This window comes from Eptesicus fuscus, chromosome 12 (genome assembly GCF_027574615.1).
Source record: "Eptesicus fuscus isolate TK198812 chromosome 12, DD_ASM_mEF_20220401, whole genome shotgun sequence".
Classification (NCBI taxonomy): Eukaryota; Metazoa; Chordata; class Mammalia; order Chiroptera; family Vespertilionidae; genus Eptesicus; species Eptesicus fuscus.
This window is the reverse complement of record NC_072484.1, coordinates 67,847,316-67,866,109: the sequence shown is the minus strand read 5'-3', so window position 1 is coordinate 67,866,109 and position 18,794 is coordinate 67,847,316. Positions and strand designations below refer to the sequence as shown.

Below are 18,794 nucleotides of genomic sequence, written 5' to 3'. Positions count from 1 at the left end.
GAATGAGCGATCAGGGAGGCAGGAGAGAAGCAGGAGACGCGGGGCGGGCGGGTGGGGTCGCGGAGATCAGAGAAGAGGGATTTGGAGGATGGCGTGACCCCAGGGTTTCTGATGTTGTAAGAGACCAAGGGTGGTGACCTGAGAGCGCCGGGATCAGAGTTGAGGAACAGAAGCATCGTGGTGTAGTGCAGGCCATGGTGGGGCCTGTGAGAGTTGTAATGGGGAGGGGGGCGGACACCAGTTTGGAGCGGGCCGAGCAGTGAGTGGGAGGGAATGAAAGGAGACACGTTGATAAGTTGGGCTGAGAAGGGAAGGAGGGAGGGGGCCTCCTGGAGAGGAATGTGGGGGTGAGGGAGGGACTTTTGAAAGGAGAGAGGACTGTGTTCAGTGCTGATGGGGAGGAGCCGGCACGGCAGGAAGATGGTGCAGACGTGGAGAGCAGGGGTCCGGAGCCCAGGTAAAGGGGACCAGCACGGCTCCTCTGCCATAACCGGTGGTGAGGACAGGGGGGTGGTTGAAGCTCCCGGGATACACCCCTCCTTCCCTTTCCCGTCTGGCTGTGGCCGTCTGGGACAGTGCCTGGCTTTGCTCCTTGTGTTGGCCACTAACTCTGGACCAGCCTTCCAGGCTCCTTTGCTCAACTGCTCGGGACCCTGGACAGGGGCAAGGCAGCCTCCCAACCCTGCTCACACCCTGGCTGACCGTGCAGCCTCCCCACCCCACCCTACCCCGGGCCTCAGTTTCTCCTCATAGGTGGGCCAGCTCAGGATCCTAAGATTCCATGGCTCAATGCCCCTGCCGGTCCCCGCCTCTGCTGCCTCAGCCCCTGATGTCTGCCTCAAGAAAAACTCAAGAGAGGTGGTCCTCCCAGCTGATACGATGAGTCCCCTGGCCCAGCGATGACATGGACACCTTTCATATCCCCAGAAGACACAAGCCATTTGGAATTTTATGGGTTCTGGACTCCAGGTCCAGAATGGTCCAGTTAGTTTTTCCAGATATTCTTGCCCTAAACTAAACCCCCATGAGCGGTTGGGGTAGGGGGTGTGCTGGGCTGAGAAAAGCCAGGTCCTGGTCCAGACTCTGCCCAACCCTGCCGTGTGGCTCCAAGTGAATCCTGCATGCCTCTGGGCCTGAGCCTTCTCATCTGAAAACTGGACAGGATCATTGCTCCCACGTGGTTTTACTGCGAGGGTTCGATGAGACGATGCTCCTAGAACACGGGCAAAGCTCGGCATCTGGTAACTATTATCATTATTAATAAGCCCCACCCTGATCTATTACCTGACCTGGAAATCTCTGCCAGAGAAACATCGGCCTGCGTTCCAGGAGACGAGTGCACAGGCAGTCACCAGGGCACTGCTGGTGATAAGGGGAAAGGGGAAACAGCCTCCGTAACTGCCAGGAAGGGACTGGACACATAAAAATGGAGAATGCTCACACGATGGAATACAGCACTTAAATGGAATGAACCAGCGCTATATATATCAACATGATAGCTTTCAAAAACATTGTTGGAGAGAAAAAAGCAAGTTGCAGAGTGATGAAACATCTAGTATGCATCCATTTACATTTTTTAAAAAAACAATGCTGCTTATTTTCGGTGGGTACATATAATGCATGCTCAAGTATAAAAATGGTACGCAATCATGCACACCAAAGCTCACGGCCACGTGACTGCTGAGGAAGGGGGAAGAGACCAGCGTGGAGAGGGTGGGAAAGGCGGCTCAAGCTTCATTGAAAAGTGTCCCGATTCATGTATTTCTTACAAAATTAAAATTAATTTCTTAAATGAAATCAACTTTAAAAAAATTCCTGCCTTCCCTATTTCACCGGTTTGGAGGACTGAATTCTATGTGCATAGAGAACGTGTAATTCATTTTCTAGTCGACGGAGCATATTTTGCCCACGTGACCTCACTCCATCCTTTCAACGAGACTTTGAGGGATGGGTTTTATTTTCTGTTCATTTGAGGAGGAAAATGGGGTGCAGAGACGTGATGCGATTTTTCCCTGGTCACACATGTGGTGTGTGGCCACAGAGCTGGGAGTCCAACTTGCGCCTGTCTGTTTCAGTAGCCCAGGCCCCTCTTTCTACGGCTTCGGGCTCCTTTAAACCATTTCCGAACCACTGCTGTCGTGAGGGGCTCCACCCTGCCTCTGAGCTCCCCCGAGGAGCGCCCTCAGTCCCCAGGCAGGCGTCCCGCAGCCCCACTTGGGCTGGCCCTGAAGACCTCGGCCACATGGCCTGGCGGCCGTCCTTTCTCTTGAGACCCTCACTCACTCGCTTCTGGGAGGCAGTATGTTGCTAAGGATAGACCTTGGATACCAGCTGGTGACCTTGAGCAAGCCACTTCCTTGTTCTGCAAAATAATACCTAGTTTGCAGGTTGCTGTGGGCAAAGTGTACACAGTAAGCACTCCATGAACGCTGGTTCCTGCTCCTTCCTCATCCCACAGCTTTTCTACTCTAAGCAGGGGCCAGACTCAACCCGGAACCTGCGCCACAGCATGGCGCCCAACATAAAGTAGGTGCCCAGGAAAGTCTGTGGCTTGGCTTAAATGACCGATCGAGTTCAATGATCAATAATAGCAGGAAACGTCACCACAATCTAGCTGGGGTGGCAGACCCCACTCACAAGCCAGGGTCCTCTTGATCCCGTGTGTTACTTCCCTAGGGCCATCTTGCACGTGACCTCTAGGGCAGTGAGGAGCCACTGAAGGTTTAATCAAGAGAGTGGCATGGTTAGATAGGTCTCCTAAAGAAGATGCTGCGTGACGTGTGGCTTTGAAAGGGAGGCAGGGAGACCTGTGGTGAGGCTGTGGTGGATAGCTCAGGTGACACCTGGGGCCCTGAGGTCCCTTCTAATCTAGTGAGATACCTGGGGAACTGGAGGAACCTGGACTGGATTTTGAAAGATGCTAGGATTTTATAGGAGATTGACATAAAACACACAAGGCATAGAAGAATGTGTTGGGTAAACAAACAAAATCGCATACACACCTTTCTTAGGCAACAACACCCCTGCCCCTTTGTGTGCCGAGAGCGTTGACTCTCAAGTTAATTCCCGGCTCCCCTGAATCACTTGGCAGAAACAAGTTTTCATGTCAACTCACAGACCGACCCGTGTAAGCCCTCTGACACACACGGAGCGTTACTGGGAAAGCAGGTAGCCAGCACGAGGGAAGGGCCAGCTCTTCCTTTGCTGGTCTGTCACACACTCATCTGTTGACCTACACCTGGCATTCAAGATCCTATCCCCTGTGCCCCAAACTTCAGATTCAAGGGAGTAGCAGGAAGGGCAGGTGGGAATATGAACAGCGCGAGAGAGGGGTTTTTATCTTAAAAATCACAGCTGCCATTTTTTGAATACTTCCTGCGTGCTGGGCACGTGCACTCATTCTTACATTAATCTCTGACGAGGGTGCTGTTTTTATAGATGCCTTTTACAGGCGAGGGAATGCGGACCCAGGGAGCTGAAGTAGCTTATCCAAATCCACACAGCTGGCAAGTGGCAGAGCTGGGGTTTAGGGCTTGTCTAGCTCTCAGGTCCACTGTGACAACCTATTCTCATCGCCAGACTTGATGAATGCCAACACTTCCCTTTTGTCCCCAAAGACACTGACACTGATGATTTTAATGACGCTTCTTCACTTATTCATTCACAAGATCATTACGGAGTGCATACTCTGTGGCTGGCAATGAGAAAGAAGGATGGAAGGGGAAAGGCAGGTGCAGAGGTCGGGAGGCAGAGAGGTGCGCGCCCAGGAGACCCTGGACTTGGCAGATGAGATCCCGAGTCGATTAGCCGGGTGGGTGGGGAGCAGCGGTGGGGAGTGAGGGGTCTATAAACAGTGGGCGGAGATGGGGGTGGGGCATGCGTGTACAGAGAGAGCCAAGAAGGAGTCTTGCTTCCTTATTTATTACCTCTGGGCTCTCAGATGCAAGACTACCAGGCAGAAGTGACAAAATAAAAAGGGAAAGGAAAAAATGCCAGCTACAGCCAGAATAAAATCAGGGCAAATAGAATAAAACCTGACAGCCAAGTATAAATAAATATTCGTAAAAGAGTTAAAGGACAGATTAAAATAAAAACACCAAATGCAATTCTTACCCCTTGACAAATGCAGTGCGAATTGGGTTCTTTTAATCAAATGTTTGGCAGGTGTATGAATTATTTATAATTCAATACTGGGTGGTTAAATGGAAAATGGAAGATGTTCTCGGAGCTTATCCGCCTCCCCCAATGAGTTCTCCCCCAAGAGACGGCCCCTCCCCCACACCAGGTTCACAGGCCTGGGCTCCGGAGCCAGTCATCCTGGCCTCGCTCTGGGCGTCACTATTTGTCAACTTGCTCCTTTGTTACACGCCTTCATGCCTCCCAAGGCCTCGTTCAGGAAGGGGGCCCCTCAGTGCTGAGGATGGGAGTGGGGACAGCTGGCCAGGTCCAGAGGAGCTATTGTCCAGATACCTGGGTTCTTGTCCCTGCTTCCACAGGCTCGGAGCATGCTCTGTGCAAGTCTTTGACACCCCGCCCCCCGCGCCCCCCTCCCCGGTCCTCCTCCCTCACACGAGCTTCAACGTGGCCACTCTTGCTTTGCCACCTCACTTCAGGTTGCGTTCAGAGCGCATTCCAACATGCGGGCCTCCCCACACCCGTCTATAGCAGGAAGCATGGTAACTGTCCCCAACTTACAGAAGAGAACACTGAGGCTCAGAGAGATGCCGGGATGTGCCTCTAGCCACACCACTGGCATGAGCTCGGGTTGGGGTTGGAGCCCAGGTCTTCAGACTCCATGTTCACCGGGAGTGCCATGCTGGGGCACTCGCTGTCTGCGTGATGGAAGCATGTCCCCTAGCCGCTCTGATCCTCCGCTTCCTGCCGTGTACACGGCGCTAACGAGAATAGCTACCCTGGGGCCACGGTGCGGGTGAAGAGCGGGTGGGGTCGGCTGTGCAGTGCCTGGGCTCCCCGGGAGCAGGCATCACTGTACACAGTAACAAGAACTCAGAAAAGCCACCCTCGTTTTACCGACCAGGAAACCGAGGCCCACAGAGACAAAGTGACTTCCCCAAAGCCATTCTGTGAGTCAGTGCAGGGAAGCTCACACCAGCACCACCCAGGACCCACTCACCCTGACTCTGAATTGGATCCCTCCACACACACACACACACACACACACACACACACACACACCCTGTGAGTGGAAGCAGGAGCGGGGAACCCACCGCAGCCTGGTGCCAACTGACTTCCCTGAGCCCCAGGTGAGTGAGTCCTCTCAGCTAACAAACGTCTGTCGGAAAGGTGGGAGAATGAAGGTAATTAGTCGCCTTAATGCCGATTTCAGACTAATCTTTCACACTTAGGGAAATTGTTCCAATGATTTTCTTATTTTCAGGGGAGCTCGTTAAGTAAGAATTAGTAAAATAGATATGGTAGGAGATAAGAAAACAGATTTTGTGGTGACAAGCTGCCTAAACACACCGAGAGGGGGCCTGGCCGAGCCAGGACGGAGACAGATCCAGGCCCTCCCGGGATGGGTGGCAGCCTCGGCGGGGGGCCTCTGCAGAGTAGCTCCTCGATGCACGCGGGGTGCAGTTGATGTGTTTGGGTCCAGTGCACCTCTACCAGCCTCTGTGCTCCTCGAGCCTGGCCAGAGGGAGGCCGCTTGTTAGACAACTTTCCTCAACGTCTGGGAAGAGAGAGAGGTCTTTTCTGAGGTCCAGGGCCCACTGCAGGGAATTCAGACCTGAGCACCTTCTGAATGCTCTGGGGAAGTTAAGGAGCATTTGTCGGTTGCCTGCAGTATGCACGGTGCGTGTTGGGTACCTCACTGTCATTTCACCCCCTTGCCCCACGGTGTGGCCACTTTTTTTTTAAAATATTTTTTTATTGATTTCAGAGAGGAAGGGAGAGAGAGAGAGAGTGAGATAGAAACATCAATGATGAGAGAAAACCACTGATTGGCTGCCTCGTGCACGCCCCCCACTGGGGGGGGGGATCTAGTCCACAACCTGGGCATATGCCCTCGGCGGGAACCGAACCCAGGACCCTTGAGTCCACAGGCCGACGCTCCATCCACTGAGCCAAATTGGCCAGGGCATGTGGCCACTTTTATAGACGTGGAGATGAAGGCTCGGTGGCCGGGCTGCTCCAGGCTCCGCCAGCCCGACTGGTTGTTCTCAGGTGTCGTCTCTTGTGACCCATCCGTGCCTGTGCTGCGCCGGTTGTTAACTATTTTGAACATCGCCCTTGGCCATGTGACCGGCCAAGGCCACAGGGCCGTAAGTTCCAGCGTGCATTGGAGCCCACGGCGCCCCACACCAGAACACACACCACTTCTGCCCCTCCGGCTGCCTCTGTGTCACGAGTCCCTGAGGGAAGGGGGCTTAAAGGGAATGGCTTGGAGCCAGAAGAAACAGTGTCCCCTGCTGAAAGGGGTCTTCCCAGGTGAGAACACGGGAGGCCGTCCCGGTGTCTGTCCTTCTGGAACAGGCACAGGCCATTTCCCCCCTCACTCCTGCCTCCCCATCTCTGCTTCGGTGCCACCGGCCCCAGACCTGCCTCTTGCTTTCTCTTTCCTCTTCAAATTCTCTGGAGCATCCCTGGAGCTCAGCCCTGCTCAGCCTTGGCCTTCACCCCAAAGAGCCTCCGATCTCTCCCTCACCTCTGAACTCAGTAGGGACCCCGTGGTCCCTGCTTTTAGCTGCAGTGCACTCTGGGAAGCCTAACCTTGCATGTCCAGTGACCTTCTGTGTCCGTGTCATCAGCAGAAGCTGCCAGGTGATTGGCTCTGGCAAGGAGAAGAGCTGCTCTCTAACAGGCCAAGCAGGAAAATGGGACTTTGTGAAAATGTCAATATGACATTTCCCTTGGGGTCACGGGCCAAGTCACGCATTCAAGTTTTGAATGCCCCCCTACCTCCAACCACAACAGAAACCTCTGCTGCAGAATTCGTGCGACATTTGGAGGGAGCCCCCCAGAGCAGTGGTTCTCAGCCAGCGGCGATGCTGCTCCCCCCACAGCACATGTGACATTTTCTGCTTCTCACAACTGGGGAGAGGCTATGGGCACCTAGTGGGTGGGGGCCAGGGACACGACTAACCATCCTCCTGTGCTCAGGATGGCTCCCCAACAGAGAATTATCCAACCCAAGATGTCAGTAGTGCCACTGACACCTCCCTGGAGACATCTGACCCAGTGTCCCCATTTAACTTATCTAACTTCTGACTGTGTCTACCCTTGGGACTAAACAGCGAAAAGGGCATTAGGCCTCCAAGTCAAGACTCTAGGTTCTGACACATTTTTTTTTTTTTTATTCAACAAACATGTATTGTGCTCCTATCATGTGCCAGGTATGGAGCAACGTGCTGGGTCTCCAGTAGCGGACAAAATAGACACAATCTCTACCCCTTTGCAACTCACAGTGTAGTGGACCTGGAGCTAGGTCACCTTAGATTTGTCTTTCTCTCTCCAAGCCTCAGTTTTCTCATCTCTAAAATGGGGCCCAATACTGTGTTGCTGTGAGGCCTTCAAAAATTTAAATGTTAACTACAACTGCAGATCCTCAATAACGTTTGAGTGGAGTGGGTGCTTCTCTTTGGAGAGGGCTGGGCAGGTGGTGGGGATGACTTTCCAGTGAGAAAAGAGAAGGGAAGAAAACTAAGACCGTACTGAGCATTTACTCCTCACGGGTCCTCCCATTAACCCTGCGATGCAGGTGTCCTTTTACTCAAAGTGCAGACGAGGAAAGAGACATCCTTCAGCTGGTCAAGTGGCGCTGCGGGGATCGGACCCAGCTCCCCTGGCTCTTCCTGCTTTCCCCTTTGCCATCTCTAGGGCCTTTTCAGGGAGTTGAGGTCTGAGCCTGACCAGGCCTGGCTTTCACGCCTTCCTCCCCAGCATCCCCTGGGGTCCTGGTCTCACCCCATTAGCGCTACTTTAAAAAGTGCAGACCGACCAGGGCACATTATTGCCCACATAAATCAGGCGGCTCCGAGGACGGAACACCTTTAAACAAACAGCTGATGGGAGTGAAGTTCCAGGATCATTATTAATAGCTTTTCATTTCGGTGGCCGCTGTGCTGTGACATGCCTTCCCAGCAGAAGCCCCGCGAAGCCAGCCCCGATCGGCTGATCCCCCGAGTCCACCAGTCAGAATGAATGACTGTACCTTTGTGTTAATTGTGGAGCCCAAGTCACATGTGGAATGCTAATAGGGCCAAGTGGGAGGGGGCTGGTGCCAGTCTTGCCTGGCTGCTGGGCAGGGAAGGAGCCCACCTCTGGCCCTCCTCCACCGCAGTCAGCAGCCGGAGCGTTCTCTGAGCTCCACCCTCCTCTGCTCAAGAAAGCCCTGTGGTTCCTGTGGCCCAGTGCCAAGTCTGGACTCATCTGGCTGCCATTCAGGGCCCTTCATGTCTCAGCCTATTGCTCCAGCCTCCTTGCTTGCACCCCACACCACCAACCCTGTACTGCTCAAACTGCTATTCATTCATTCATTCATTCATTCATTCATTCATTCTTTACTGAGCCCTCTGAAGGATGCAGGGGATGAAGCTGTGGACAAGACAGACGTACTCCCCAGTTCCATGGGGTTTAACATCAACTAGAAAAGACAGGTGAGTATGCGTTCTGAACCAGGCTGCCCGGGTCCACATCCCAGCTTGCTCTTTATCTGTGCAACCTTGGGTGCAAGGTCTAACCTCTTCTGGGCCTCAGTTTCCTCCTCTGTAAAATGGGAATATTAATAGTCTGTATCTCATAGGGTTGTGTGAGGAATTAAATGGCTAAAAATATATAAAAAACACATAATGTGCTTATTTCACTTACTATTGAGCATGACATTCCCAATAACTGTTAGCTATTATTATCATTAACTCATGACTTCATTAAAACGTACGATAATGACCACCAAGAAAAGGACCAGGGAGCAAGGGGAGTATTAAACAGGGGGGCTGGCCCAATCTGTGACTCTGGGAAGGGTTCCCTGAGGAAGTCCAGTTTTCTCAGATTGGAGGGGTGAGTGGGCGCTAACTGAATTGGAGGGGGAGGGAACAGCATGGGTAAAGGCCCCGAGGCTGGATGGGTGGCGGAGCTGAGAAACCTGCAAGGCAGCAGGAGGCTGGTGGTCAGAAGTGAAGGCGGAGGGGGCCTGAGACTGGGGGAGCAGGCAGGGGGCCACGCGCAGGGCCCTGTGGGCCTTGTTAAATTTTGAATTTCGTCCTGAAAGCAATGGGAGGCTGTTGCAAGCTCCTGAAGCAGCGGAGTGGCATGAACCTTATTTTACATTTAAACTCACCCAGGCCGCTGCATGTGTGAGGCAGACAGATCCCCCTCGTTGTGCTAGGGCCCCCACAGGGAGGCTGAGAGAGAAACAGGAGATGGGAGAAGAGGCTGTAGTCCAGGTGAGTGATAACGGTGGCCTGGACCTGGGTAGGGGCCTGAGGGTGGAAGGAGAGGGCTGTCCCTAGAGCTTTGCAGGAGGGAGAATCCTTAGGGCACAGTAGAGTGCTCTGGGGAGGTGAGAAAGAGGGACCTGCTGAGGGGGGTGCCAAGGTGGTGATGTGGGAACAGAGGGCGAGTAGCAGATTTGGAGGGTCTGGGACCATGAACTCAGTTTGCATGCCCTTGAGGTCATAGGGCTCTGAGTCGTTGTATGTACCGTTCCGTCTCCCTGGAATGCCCTTCCCCATCTTGTATGATGGGGCATCTTTTTATTAATCACTCAAAGCCAGGCTCCAGTGTCACCTCCAGTACACGAAGCCTGCCTTGGCTATCCCAGATTGGGTCTCTCTCCCCTCTCTGTATCTACTTCTCTGTATCAACTCATGACTTATTAAAAGGTATGATAACTGCAAAAAAAAAAAAAAATCAGGAGCAAGGGAACATCCCGTGCCCCCCAGCACCCCGTACTTCACTGACCTCGTGGCTCCTTCAGTCTCCTCTGCTGTGTCCACCTCAGCTCCTCCCGTACGCTGGAGGGTCCCAGAACTTCGTCCCGGGTCACTCCTCTTTTCTGTCTACACTCACTCGCTAGGTGACCACGGGCAATCCCATCCGCTTGCTGATTACACCCGGTGTGTAGGTGCCACTCAGCTCGCTCCCTCAGCCCCAGCTGCCGTATCCACTGGCCTGTCAGCATCTCCACCTGGAAGTCTGAAATGCACTTCAATCTCATCATGTCCAAAACCGAACTCCTGACTTCTGCATCCCTCCCAACACACACCAATAACAATGAGGTAAAATAAAGTTAAAACTGCTCCTCTTCCCACTTCCTCCATTTCAGTAACTGGCAGCTCCATTATCCCAACTGCTTCTGCCAAAGGCCTTGGAACCATCCTTGACTTCACTCCAGCTCACACCCCACGTCAGATCCGTCAGCAAATCACGCCAGCTCCGACTTAAAATAGATCCAGACCCTTCTCACCACCGTTGTTGTTAACAACCTGGTCCGAGCCACCGGCATCTCACCTGGGTTACTGCAGCAGCCTCCTCTCGTGTCCCCCGGCTTCTGCCTTTGCCCCCCACAGAACGTTCTCAGTTGTGGTGCTAAAACATAAATCAGATCATAACATGCTTCCTCTCAAAACTCCTTCAGCTTCTCGTCTTACTCAGAGTAAAATGGCTCATAAGACCCAATATGACCTGGCCTCTCATTACTTCTCTGACCTCTTCCTACCAGCCTTCCCATCCGGTCCTTCCAGCCACACTGGCTTCTGGCTCTTTAAATATAACGGGCAGGTTCCCACCTCAGGGCCTTTGCATCTGCTGGTCCTCTTGCCCCTGATCTCTGCCTGGCTCCCTCTCTCCCCTCTCTTGGAGGGCTGAGCCCGGGAGGCTTTCCCTGACCACCTGAGATAGAACAGCTCCTCCATCGGCCGGTCCTGCCTACCCTCTCACTCCTCCCCCTCAGAACTCATCCCTGTCTGATAGATCATACACTTCCTTATTATTGCCTCCTTGCCCTTCAAGGGAAGCTCCATGTGTAGGGGCTTGTCTTTTGTGCTCGGCATATGATTGGTTGCTCAGTGGCTGTTTCTCGGATGACGCTGAGACCACTGTTGTTAAGTCTTTGCCTACTTGTCCATTTCTCTGTCTCCCCCAGTAGACGGTAGGTGGCAACTAGGTCCAACTCTCAACTGCTTTCCTGGTGTCCCACACCGAGCCCGCCCTCTGCGTGCTCAGTAAATGTCTGAGTCAACAATGAATAAATGACAGAATTTCCAGATGGGCTGCCTGGGGTGGTGAGAGGGACGGGGGATGAGAGAAGCAGAGTGGCCTCCTCGAGGCCCTTCCTGCCTCTCCCGGGGGACCTGGGGCTGCCTTGGAGGGGAGGAGGCAGGAAGCCTGAGCCCAGGGATCTCCACAGACCAGAAGGGACAGGGATGGAGATTGGGAGCTGGTGCTGGAAGGATCTGGAAGTGCAGGTTTCCTTTGGGGCTAACCTTTGGATTTAGAATTCTCTTTGAGGTTCATGAATCTGAAGTTTTGAAACAAGTCAAGGGTTTAGGATGAGGACTGAGTGAAAGCTTGAGTTTGGGGAAGCGATCGACGTTTTTGGATTTAAGGTTACGATTCGGGGTGTCTGGTTAGGGCTGAAAGTTTGGCAGTTGGGCCTGATGCTCGTGGCCAACTGGTTTTGAGAATGGGTCAGAACCTAGGTAAGAAAATGGGATAGAGTGGAGGGTAGCCCAACTTGAAGGCATTCATTAGGTTTTAAAAGCTTCTCAGCCAGGACACCATAAGACAGAAACGGACATCGTATAGCCAAGTTCTAGACCAGGGGACATTGGCAATGTCTGGACACATTTTTGGTTGATGCAACTGAAGGAGGGGAGCTCTCGGTATCCAGTGGGAAGAGGCCAGAGATGCTGGTAAACATGTGTAATGCACAGAAAAGCCCTCCCCAGCAAAGAATGACCTGGGCCCCAATGTCAATAGAGCTGAGACTTGATTCTCCGAAGGGTTACCCAAGGGCTAATCTGGACTGGTGGGCCAGGGCTCAGGACATGAATGTTCGGGGCTGAGAGCTGGGGTGATGGGGCCGGAGTTACAGAGTGAGGTGCAGGTGCCCACGTGTCCCCTCTCCATGAATTCAGCTTCCGGTGCTATCTCTGGCTCTGGCAGACTCAAGGGGAGAGGAGAAGGGTGAGGGCGGAGATGGAATACATGAGGTTGGGAGAGAGACTGGCAGAGAGCTATAGAGAGATGGCATCTGGAGAGGCCAGTGTCGAAGGCAACTTGTGTGAGTGCCTTGTTCAAAACTGAATCAATAATAATAATCAATAATAGCAATAGCAGTAGCTAACATTTGTACAGCACTTATTCTGTGCCACTCTAATGCTTTAAATCTGTTAACTCATTTTACATCTTCCCACCAACCCTGTATGGTGAGTACCATTTGTAATACAGATGAGAAATTAAGGCACAGAGAGGGTAAGTACATTGTCTGAGATCCAATAGCTCTGAATGGCAGAGCTGGCTCCGCAGTTTGTGCTTAAAGGCTCACAGCTCCCAGGCAGCAGAGGGGCTACCAGTGGGGGTCCCCAGATGCCCTGTGGTGCTGTCTTGTTCTCCATCTGCATGTGCGATATCTCATCACACCCTCTCAACGCTCTCCTGAATAGGTGCTCTCACTGTTGCCCTGTTCCAGTGGTGAAGCAACCAAGGCCCAGAGAGGTTAAGTACCTCTCAGCACAGCCAGTCCTCCTGACATCAAGGCCACTCTGCTTCTCTACGTTCCAGCGCGGGGGGCACCTCTGCACAGCCCTCATTTGATCTTCACACACAGGGCGCAGACTGCCAGGCTTCTCCTCTTCGGCACTATGGACACTGACTGGGGAACGCTGCGGTGGGCCTGTTCTGCACCCTGTGAGATGGTCAGCAGCACCCCTGGCCTCTCCCACTAAATGCCAGTGGCACCCCTGTCTCCCAATTGTGGCAATCCAAACTGTGTCCAGACACTGCCAAGTGTCCCCAGGGGCCCAAATTGTCAAACATCCCCCCCACACACACACAATTAAGAACAACTGCCCCAGAGAGTAGACATGGAAGATGCCCCTATGATACAGATAGTTGTGGAAATTAAGGCCTGGAGAGGAGTGTGTCTTGCCCAAGGTCACTCCGAGAATCAGGGGCAGGACTGCAAGCAGGACTCAGGTCCACTCCAGCCAAGAGCCTTCCTGCTGGAGCCGCGCTCCTCCTGTGCAAGTGCTGAGTGCCAACAATGTGACAGGAAGCTGGCCGGGCTGCCTGTCCCACCTCATGGTTCCACTGGGGCAGCCTGTCCTTGCCAGAGCGCTCTGCTCTCCAGCTCACCCTGCTCCCAGCTTTGGTGCCGTGAGGACAGTTTAGGCTTTGATGTCAGATAGACCAGACTTCACATCCCACTCTGCCACATCCCGGGCGCAGCACTGATCATCTCTGGCCCTCTGTTTTCCCATCTGAAAAATGGGCAGTTTGGACTAGAAAGAAATCTCTCTCTGTGTGTTTTTTTTTTTAATCTTTTGATTAAAAAAAAATCTTTCTGGTTTTCTGACAAAGTAAGTTATCTTGTGTTTCAGTCCTAATGGTGCCCCAACTCAAGGTGGCACCTTGAGCAAGTTAGTGTCTCTCCAGAACCTGATCTCCTCAAAGGCAGTCAACACTGGAGCCACACAGAACTTCTCCCTGTTCTCTAACCATGAGGATTTCCCTGTCTTTGCTGACACTGTCCCCTCTGAAGTGTTATTCTCCCTCATTAACCACCTGGAGAACTCCTATTCATCCTTCAAGACTGAGCCCAAGCCATTTGTTCCAGATACCTTCCTTATTCCTGCAGGCAGAGTCAATCACTCCCTCTCTGTGCTCCCTTAGTATCGACCACCCTTTAACCCTCTGGAAGACTGATGGCCCCTGGTGTGTGTGTGTGTGTGTGTGTGTGTGTGTGTGTGTGTGTGTTTCAGTCCTATAGACTGAAAGGGTCCTTGAAGATAGAGACCGGGTCTCCCTAATCCTCATACCCTCATGGCCCACACAGTGCCTGGCATCAAGTAGGCGCGTCAATCAGAACGTCAAACCTCAGGGAAGGTAGGGGACAGTGGGGGAAAGGAGGAGAGATCAACCAAAGGACTTATATGCATGCATATAAGCCTAATCAATGGACACAGACAACAGGGGGGTGGGGGCATGAATGGGAGGTGGGAGGTAATGGAGAAATAAGGACACATATGTAATACCTTAATCAATAAAGAAATAAAAAAAATAAAGTCACTACATACACATAAAAAGTAAATAAATGTTGAATAAATAAGAATGAATGAACGAATGAATGAATGAGGGAGAGTAGATGACTGCCAAGAACCTTAGACCTTAGTGGTTCCAGCACTCTAGACTCCAGGGAAGAAAGCCAACCTCTTGCCACCATCACCCAGTCTCACATTAAAAGGACTGCTCCCACCCCCAATCCCAGCAAACACCTGCCGTCCCTGCCACCCACACAATCTGCGGACCCAGCGAGTACCTTGGACAGCGACCAGACAGTTTTTAAAGAATGCTTTTATCCTCTGTGGAGCTGCCACTCCAGGGAGCTGTCTGTGCAGACCTGCATTTCCACGTGTGCTCCGAGACATGTACTCGTAGGAGGGGCCTTGCTTCTTTCATTTTTCAATCCACCCCCGGAGAAGGACTGGGCAGGGATCTGCATTGTTCACATTTATGCCTCTGACTATGCAGCCTCCGACCCAAGCTAGGGGGTCAGTGGGATCAGCACTTTGGCATTCATTCCCTCTCTTATCTCCTCTTTCTCTAGCCACATGACCCCAAATTGCCCTCATCCCCTCTTCCAGGAAGAACTCTGAAAAAAACCAGGCCTCAGTTCCTGGTTGGAGAAAAGGGAGCATGAAGAGAGTAAAAGGTGGTCTCTGCTCTTTGAGATCCATCCGTTCAACAGGTATTTTCAGAGCAGTTATAAAAACACGAGTGTTAGACGTAACCTCTCAGGGCCTCAGTTTATTCACCTATAAACTGGGTGGGTAAGGATTCATACAGGATCAAGTCCTTAGAGGGAGCAGCTCCATGGTTTTCTATCAGCCCTTCAAGGCAACACATCAACTCCAACTTCTATGGGAAAACAGAACGGCATGTTCTAGTTCAGCTGCCTCCTTGCTGTGCCACCCTGGTTAAGTCCCTTCCTTCTCTGCACCTCCTGTTGCAAAAGGAGGGGGTTCTGGTTTCTAAGTTCTGGCTCAGCTCTGGGGGCCTGAGTTTCTAGGATTCTATAATTAAGCCACCTCCTCTTTCCCCCTCCACCCCAAGGAAGGGGCTGGAGCTGAGCTCAGAGAGAAGGTGGGGAGGGTCCTGGGGTTGGGTGTTCGGAGAGGAGGATCTGTCCTAGCCTGGATGTGAGAGACGAGTTAACAGCTCAATTGTTGTTTCAATTACACGGATTATTTGAAAACAATGTTATGAGTTTCATCACTGACAACTCCAGGAAATGGCTGCTATGGCAACCAGGGAAAAGAATGGGTCTGACCAGCCAATCAGAAGTTCCAGTCATGCCCCCAGTTTGTACAAACTCTCCCTCCTCCATGGGGCCCCTCCCATCCTCTGCTTGGAGAGGAGCCCTGGGAGGAGAAGGGAAAGGAAGGGCAGGTGGAAGGACCACCGGGCAGAAAGGAAGAGGAAAAATGAGGAAACTGAGGCCCAAGGAGAAGAGGGACTCCAGGAATTGGCTATTTCTCCCAGATTCCTCAATGGCAAGGACCATGTTCATTCCATTGCACCCTCCTGACACCTTGGTGGACACAGAGCAGACACTCAGGAACAGGGCTAGTTCTAGGCTCTGCTGCGGTTGAGGAGGGGGTTCCAGGACACCCCCTAGACACACACACACACACACACACACACACGCACACGCACGCACACTCCCTGCTCTGCCGGACTGTGGGAGGAATACTCTGAGACCCCCTGACAAAGTGTCTTGGTCCCCTTTCAGCACTCGGCCTCACCTTTCATTGACAGGGAGAGAACAGTTAATGCCGGGAGCTCCACTGGGGCAGAGAAAGGGCAGGTGAGAACTGTGGGGACTCTAAGTTGCCCCTGAGAACCGGGGATCCTTTTCCCTGCTGCTCTCTGCAGAGGCTGCCTGTGTGTGCAGCCTCGCTGGGCCCCTCCCTCTCCAATGAGGCACCCTAGTGGCCTCCAGGAAAAAGCATTTTTTTTCGTTGACAACATTCCATGCTCTCCTTATTCAAAATGAGGCCAATTTGACGGGCAGCTAGCTGGACTCCAGCGCTGTGAAATCCCAAATCTGAAAGCCCGTTTCTTATCTTGCTTGAGCTCCCCTGCTGTCCACTCCTGTGACCCAAATCTCTCATCAATTTTATTTGGCAAATCCTTGTATGGGGTTTACTAGTTGCCAGGCACTGTTCTAAAGCAGTTCCTAAAGATTAGTTCGTGTAATTGTCACCACAACCCGCTGAAGCAGGTACTGTGATGATTATCCCCATTCTACAGATTAGGAAACTGAGGTGGGTAAGCAACTTGCGTGAGGTCAGACAACGAGGGAGGGGCAGCACAGGAACTTGAACCCAGGCAGTCTGGCTGGAGAATCCAAGCTCTTGGCTGACAGGAGACGGTCTGGCTTGAATCTTGCCTGATGGCCAGCAGAGTCATAAAAATCCAACTTTTATTGCTGCATCTTCTCACATCAGGAACCCCTCAAGGGCTGGCCCTGAAGCTCATTGGGCCTCTTTGTGTATCTTCTTAGTGGGGGAATAGCGGACAGGCAGGTGAGGACATCGCTGGAACGTGATGTTCGTAGGTAAATGCTGGCTCTCACAGCCCAATGTTCTGATGTGTCTGTCAAGCGGGGCGGGCGACTTCATAAATTTCATGCCTACTCTGAGCAGGACACTGTGAGCCCGTGACCTCATTTGTTCCCACAAACAACTCCGATGAAGAAACAGGCTCAGAAAGTCAAAGGGATCTGCGCAAGGCCACCCAGCCAATACGCACCAGGTGAGGATTGGTGCCCAGATCTGTCCGTCATTGGTGTAAGAGGTGGTTCCTGTCCTGGAGGGACCTTCAAAGGGACAAGGCAGGTAACAATGGCCCCTGAAGGGCTGAAAGGGGGCTCTCAGACCAAAAGGATGGAAGAGGGCAGCCCAGCTGAGCAAAGCTCCGCAGGCAGGAAAGACCCTGAGAGCAATGGCTGAGCTGGAGCAGGTGTGTCGGGGCTCGGCGGGTGACCGTGTCGGATGATGGGGCCTCGAATGCCAAGCAGATGGTTTAGAGTGGATGGGTGAGGCCACGGGGAGCAATTGCTGGCTCAGGAGCACCTTTCCTTCCCTCCGGAGGCGGCCTCCCTCTCACGCAGCAGAGCAATTTCCCAAAGCGTTTTCTCTAATTTGTGATTGTTTTCCTAACCCAGAAGCGGCGAGTCTCCAGCTTCTCCCAGCCCACAAGGGGAAGCAAGCTGCCAAAGCTGCTGGTCTCCATCCCCCAGGCCAGCCCACTTGGGGACCTGCGCCTCTGCTCATTCCCAAGGCCCCCCGGGATAGAGAGCAGGCTGCCAGGAGAGTCTTGGGGGGATGAATGGGTTGATGTAGAGACGCAGGGATGGCTTTAGGGCTGCAGCCATGGCCTGCTGGCTGACAGCACTTGAGGGACAGCAAGGTCTGGTCCCTGGGACCGGGTGGCATGAGGCTCTGCCAGGGGCCTGGGGCACTCAGGAGGGAGGAGATCTCCGCGAGGGAACAGGGCTCAGAGAGATGAGGGCTCAGAGAAGAGATAGCCTCTGTGGGAGCAGGGGCTCTGGCAGGGAAGTGCTTCCCTGAAAGGGGCCAGGCTGGGTGCTCTGAGCGGAGGCTTGGAGCGGGTGGGGGGAAGTTAGGGGCTCTGCAGGGGCCCAGGGCTCTTGTAAAGGGGAGCAAGAGCTCTGTTGGGGATTCTGGGGCATGGAGGCTCCCCACCACGAGAAAATAGGCCCACAAGAAGAGGGGCCTCAGAGAAGAGGTGTGGGCTCTGTGAGAGAGTGCGAGTGTGGCAGGGGCTCAGCTGGGGGCCTGGGGTTTGTGAGGAGAGTGGGGGGCTTGAGGGCACCAAGGCTCAGAGAGAACGTGGGTTCAGTGAGACCAAGGCTACATGGGAGGGGGCACGGCTGTGTAAGGGATCGGCTCAGAGGGAAATGCTGGCTTCTGAAGGGATGGGAGCTCAATGAGGAGAATGCAGGGCCCTCCTTCTAAGGCTATTTCTTCCCGACCCATCACCTGGGTGCCCTGTTTTAGCCTGGCTCATTCTAGCCATAGGTTTGTCTCCTCGGCCCACACAGTCCTGTTCCCCAAAAGGTCCCTCTGCTCCTCCACTCTCTCACCCCCACATTTCTTCAAAGCTAAGCCCCAAGTCCTCCACTAGCTACCTCATGAACGCCCCAGTCTGCACCCATTCCCTCTAAACCACCCCTATAGATTTTGTATCCCTCTTCAGCCCAAACACATGATCAGGTAGGCACGTCAGGCACCAGAGATGATCAGTAAGGTAGTTCTCCCTCCAAGCTCGCCTCAATCCCTCCAGCTGCCCGTGCAGCCAATTTCCTTGTTCTGTCCTGGGAACAGAACAGGCAGATCTGCAGGCCACCTTCCATCAGGGCTTCTGTCATAGCTTTAGAGACATAAAGTCTCCTCTCAAATGTCTCTCTTCTAGGTAAAATAATTCTGGTCCCTACACTGGCTTTTCAAATGACTATATTTATTATCAGGCGTCTCCAAATGCTTGCAGCAAGATTTCACCAGAATCTCAAACACTGTAGGCTCACA

At 53.0% G+C, this 18,794-nt stretch overlaps 1 long non-coding RNA gene across 1 annotated transcript; it reads right to left on the bottom strand.

The window, feature by feature from the left end:
* Positions 1–8,663: 8,663 nt before the first annotated feature.
* Positions 8,664–15,386, bottom strand: LOC114228711 (uncharacterized). The gene is made up of 4 exons (XR_003614843.2): positions 14,501–15,386; positions 10,471–10,548; positions 9,922–10,155; positions 8,664–8,727 (listed from the first exon to the last, which is right to left on the bottom strand). It is a non-coding gene; the product is annotated as an uncharacterized LOC114228711 (long non-coding RNA).
* Positions 15,387–18,794: the final 3,408 nt, after the last annotated feature.